The sequence below is a fragment of the Erigeron canadensis genome, chromosome 2 (assembly GCF_010389155.1).
Source record: "Erigeron canadensis isolate Cc75 chromosome 2, C_canadensis_v1, whole genome shotgun sequence".
Taxonomy (NCBI): Eukaryota; Viridiplantae; Streptophyta; class Magnoliopsida; order Asterales; family Asteraceae; genus Erigeron; species Erigeron canadensis.
Genome location: NC_057762.1, coordinates 15,685,380 through 15,691,379, shown reverse-complemented (window position 1 = coordinate 15,691,379; position 6,000 = coordinate 15,685,380).

The following is a 6,000-nucleotide window of genomic DNA, read 5'->3' as shown; positions in this document are numbered from 1 at the left end:
ACATTTATTAAGCCCTTATATCTCCATAAGGTGAAATGTGTGACTATGAAGTTATGATTCGTTTGATTTGATGTAATTAGAATCTGTATTAACCAAAATTACCTACATCGCAGGTTCTGTTACTGGATGATTACCTATAATCAATTGTTTGAAAGTTGGTCACCTATAATGTTTTTGCAACTTGCCTGAGAAAAGTTGGAAGTTGGTAACGTAAAATCGAATTATTAGCCATTTATATATTCTATGGGAATTACAGTGTTTGGTTGGGTGTATAGTTTGAGGAAATTCAAAGGGAGTTAGAGAAATATATGCTTTTCGTAACCATCTCATGCCAAAGTTGCTTGCGGTTCCGTATATTGATAAATTTACTTATCTCATCAGTGAGCAGAGGAAGGTTGTTGGCTTTATGTGTCTCTGAGTTTGTATATCCACCTAGTACAAACAATGGGATCACGGTCACTGTGATACTCCGGTGGGTGGCACACTTCGAAGTCCCTGAAAGTGAACTTCTTTTTGTAAACCCTCTTCCCCGTCACCTCTACCTCTTTTTCCTCTTCAGTTTTCTAGCCATTGTCCTTAGCATCTCGTTTTTCAAACTCCCGTTGCACATTAACCGCAACTTCTTCTCTAATCATTTGAGCAATGTGGTCATTCATTGCCCCCTCCATTGTTTGGTTCAACTTCTTTAGTAAGAGAGGGGTGTGCTTTTCCAATGCTCTCCCTATTTGGTCGGAGTTATCCATGCTACCCTCTGGAAAAAGAACTTCCTCTTCATTTTGATGTTCAGCCATACTATAATAAGAGTAGATAAAACTGATTTAAACATATAACCTATCTCTCTCTACGAGCTAAAAGCCAAATCCTATAACTTTATACTAAACCATCCCAAGGTTTGATGCCGTTAGTTTATATAATTGTTAGTACTTCAACCACAATAAGGTCGGCTTCTTATTGTGCTTTAATACTAGCAAGTTCATAAGCTAGCATCATCAAACGCATCTTTCGGTCCCATATAAAATTTTCGAATATCGAAGGTCGAGTCTCAACTAAGGTTTAAGTCTAGGCACTCTCAAAACGAGGGAATACCTAAATCCCTTAAACCTCGGCTCTGATACCAACTTGAAAGGACTGGACTCAATAAATGAAAACACAAAATTTCAGCGTAGTGGGGCTAAATATGCCCATTTCGGCGCAATGGGTATTCACTGGCCTGCAAGACAAAAGTCCCCCACTGCGGCGCAGTGGGGCATTACAAGCCCAATGTGGCGCAGTGGAAACCTACTGTTCCAGAACTCACTTTTCAAAACTTCAACTCGACACTTTAAACCACTTGAGGGACATTCAACTTACTTCCAGCCTTTCAAAGCATTAACTAAGACTTCAAATTGTTTAGCACATCTTTTCATCATGATTTAACATCAATACAATAATCACAATTACATTGTCCCCAAATGGGTCAAATGTCCAACTTGGGTAAACCACCAAAATGATCAAGTTACCCTTCAAAAACTTGTGACTCGATCTTGAAAATATTTACAACCTGAAATATGTTGAAACCAGCCAAAACAAAGTATTTCCAAAATGACCAAAAGTTGTATCATGAGCCATAGATGAGGTGAGACTTCTAATTATCTACGCAAGCACCATCCTACCTTCAATTCTTCCAAAAAGGGTTGTAACTTCAAACTTCTAACCAAATCAACTCAGTTCCTTCTTCCAGAACCGCCTATAAGAAAATTGAAACAACTAAAATATAAGCAAAGGCTAAGTGAATATACTTGCATACATTTATGAACACAAAGGAGGGCAACGTACACAGGACTATTACATGTAACCTATGACACCGTCATGCCACATTTACTTGCTCACCTTGCACACTAACGCTATACATGGATCCATATAAGCTAAACAAACATAATCAATATCACTATCGGGATTCTTAGGTCTCGGAGGTTCTTAGGCCTCATGACAAGGGGTTCTTAGGCCCCACTAAACAACTATCGGGATTCTTAGGTCCCGGGGGTTCTTAAGCCTCATAAATATGCCCCACATGGGCCTGACGCCAAATCAATTACCACACATGGATACACAACTTCAACATCATGTGGTAATTGACCCAACGTATACATAAATGTATGCAAATATACTCACCTCCTTCGCGACTTGAACAATAACTCAACAAAATGGCCATGCACAAACAAGCTTCAACCTATAATCATGTCATAATATTCATAAGCTTACATTCACAAACTTGACTAACTCAACTTAGTCATTTTATCAATCACTAGCCTTTTCTAAATCCAACCCAACCTATTTGCCATTGAGTTACCTTCATTATCAATAATTTCACTTGGTCCCACTTTCATTATTATTTCATCAACTAACAAAATCAACTTTTCTCATAGATCAAAATTATCACATAAGCATATCACTTTCTTAGTCAAACTCAACATATAACTCAATGACTAAGTAGGTTATCTAAGAAATTGGGGGGAAATTTATATGAACTCATTTTCTAGCAAAACCCCCAAATTGAAAATCTCATGAACCCTAATTCTCAATAACAAATAACACTAGAGTAATGGGAATCAATACCTCAACAATGGAAGACAATAGATTAGGGTTTTCAAATCACAATTCCTCCCCTTTCTTCCTCTCCAAATTTCGACCACCACCACCGCAAACCCACAAACCCTAACTTTTTAATCTTGCTTGATTAGAATTGTTGGTGGTGATTGTTATTATAATTTCTACCTTGAGCTTGAGAGATAATCTTTGATTTTTGAAAGGGATAAGATGAATTGCATGAAGAAAAGTGAAGAAAAAGAGAATAATGTGGTGGAAAAGTGAGTCACCAACAATGTAGATGGCTGGCACTACATGGGCTTGTCATGCCCTTTCTATTTTTTTTGTGGGTATTTTACCCGCTATCCGCTAAAGTTCCAACTAAATTAACCACGAATCTAAAAATAAAATACTAGGAAATTAATTTAATTTTAAAACTATATAAAAGGGTAAATTTCCTTACCTTAGAAACTTTGGGGTGTTACACTAGAAGTGACCAAAACCATGACACTTTGAAGGACTGGCTCTTTTAATCCTCCAGTTTCCTTTTCTTTGCCTTTGAAGGACTGTTGACCAGTTGCACTGGGCTTCAAAACTGGTTGAATGGAACTAGAAGAAACCTTAGCGAAAGGTTTGTACTGGACCTTCTTCTTCAGTTGCTTTTCAATCTGGAGGGCCAGCTTGCAAGCACCTTCGTATGTCCGGATGGGCGGTAATTCTAACTTCTCAGCAATGGTAGCATTCAACCCACCAAGGAATCTGGCGATAGTATGCTCTTCAGTTTCTTTCACACCAGTTCAAGTCTTTAGTTGCTCGAATTATTCATCAGAACCTCTTTTGTACCTTGCTTTCAGATTATTCATCAGAAGATATTGATCTTGTATAAACGAGAAATTTAAGCTCAATTGGTGCTCTAATGGTGAAATTAAGGTTAGTGTGTGAAAAGGTGTTTGTGTGTGTATGGAGGTTGAAGATGGAGATGGAGAGAGAATAATTAGAGTGAAATGGAATGATTAATGTGTAAATGGGGAAAAGGCTTACAATCTTGGGTATGGAGAGGAGTATTTATACACTTGACTAACTTTCACTAATACTCCTTCCATTATTAAAATAACTACATTTTAACACCATTTTAGATTTCTAACATTCTTCCCCTTGGTGTTGAAATGTAATTCGTACACGACATCATCTATAAATACGAATTTGTTGATGAAGGTCTTCGAAGCTTTCTCATTGTCTTCAAGATCTTCCATCAAACTTGACTTTACGTCTTTAATCTTCACACTTACCTTAAAGATGTATCTTTAAGTCTTGAACTTCTCAGAGTATAAGCATTGCGGAAACTTGATCTTGGCTCTTTAGATTTGAACATGAAAGCCTCTTCTTGACAAACTTAACTTTGTCACACTTCCCCTTAATTAGTGAATCTCTCTCTTGAAGCATTTGGACAAACATGATTTTCATCACAAACTTCCCTTCGATCAAACAATAATATTTGATACCACCAACGCTTATGTATAGGGTGTACCCGCGGCGTACCGACCACGTTGGCGATAACTATCTTCAAAGAATAATTTGGGGATCACTTTAGTCAACAATTTAGGGATCACTTTAGTCAACAATTTATCTTTCTTCCCCTCAACTGATGAATTTTTCTTTTTCCCATCAAATTTCAAGAAAGTTAAGGTATTTTAGACTTCATTGTTCTCTTTCACTGATGAATTCTTCTTTTTCCCATCAAATTTCAAGAAAGTTAAGGTATTTTTGAATTCATTGTTCTCTTTCTTCCCCTCATGATGAATGTGTTCCAACATGTTCATCATGTTTATTTCAAGTCGAAACGGGGGAATCAACCATTATGAAGATGTAGTCCAATAAACCAATTTCATCGAATCACTTATGAACCACCTTCGGGACCCATTTGAGTGTAGGCCCAATGGTTTTCGTCTTGACATTCCAAAGGAAAGTGTCATCGATTCGACTAATAGAATCTGCACTCCACGGAGGATGCAAACTTGACATTGAGTAAAAGTGAATTTTCCGTGGAAGGTGCAAGGTCAAACAACTTCGAAAGTGAATATTTGAATGACTTTGACTCAGTTGTGTTTGGTTTGTAAACTTGTTGACTTTTTGGCACTTCAACTGAGAATTGGCTTGGAAAATGAACTTGGTATTATCTTCAAATGATAAGAATGAAATGAGAGTCTTTGTTCCATCAATATTTGTCTTCAGAGAGTACCTTCTATCCTTTTCCAAGGCATAGTTGGTAAATTGAGACACTTTATGGTTGGGGGTTTTTGCAACATCATCAATCTTGGAAACAGGAGAACTACTCAATTGTTTCAGAAGAGCTTCAACTTTTGTGTCAAGAGACTTCGACTTGGAAGATGCAATTCGACTTTGAATCTTCTCAAGTTGGTTTTCAATCGAAGAACTCAAATCAGACAAGGAAATTGATGACACTTCAGACTTTATTTGAGAAACAAGAGTTGTTTCCTTCAAGAGACGAGCTTCCAATGATGAAACTTGTGACATCAACTCATCATTCTTCTTTCCAATTTCAACTTGAAGTTCTTTCATCTCATTTCTAAGCCTCACATTCCTAGCTTGAAAGTAGGTCATTTGTTCTTTCAGTTTGACATTCTCGGATTGTAATGTAACTACTTCCTCTTGAAACTTGACATTTTCCGTTGCGGTCATATGTATCAATAACTTCATCACTTTACAAGGATTTGGATAAGGTTTCGACGAACAACATGAACACAATCCATCTTTGTGAAGTTTCACTTCGGATGAAGTAGATGTCTTGGGTGAGGAAGTTAACCACAAATTGAAGACGAAATCATTTTTGACTGAATTTGAGATACTTGGACTTGACATTTTGTTGAGCAAAGGTGAAATGAAATGAAAAGTAACTGTGATTGAAATTGAAGTGAAAGAATTAAAATTGAAATTTGGAAATATTGTACTTCAGGTTTCCCTCCAAATTTTTGCCGCCGAAATATGTTCACATGAAACTTGGAATTTCATGTAAACTTTGGATATCATGATCATAGGAAAAATTTGATAATTTATAAAAATTTTCGCCAAAACCGCGTCGATAACGGATGAAAATTGGCTTAAAATTTTTTTAATGCTATCAAATTTTAAATCTTCATGAATTATCCCTTTTTAAGGTAGGGGTCTTCAATGGAACTAGGACGATCTTGAAATGAATTGGAACGATCTTGGTCAGGATCGTCCTAGTGTCACAATGCTGAGACGATCTAGTCAGGATCGTCCTAGCCTTCAATGTGCTGGGACGATTTTGGTAAGATCGTTCTAGGGTTTTGGTTTAGAATCTTCAAGTATCAAACACTTTCCAAGTGTTTGAATTGACCAAACCAATCCGTAAGGATTAGTTAGCCACAACAAACACTTCACCACACACAACCA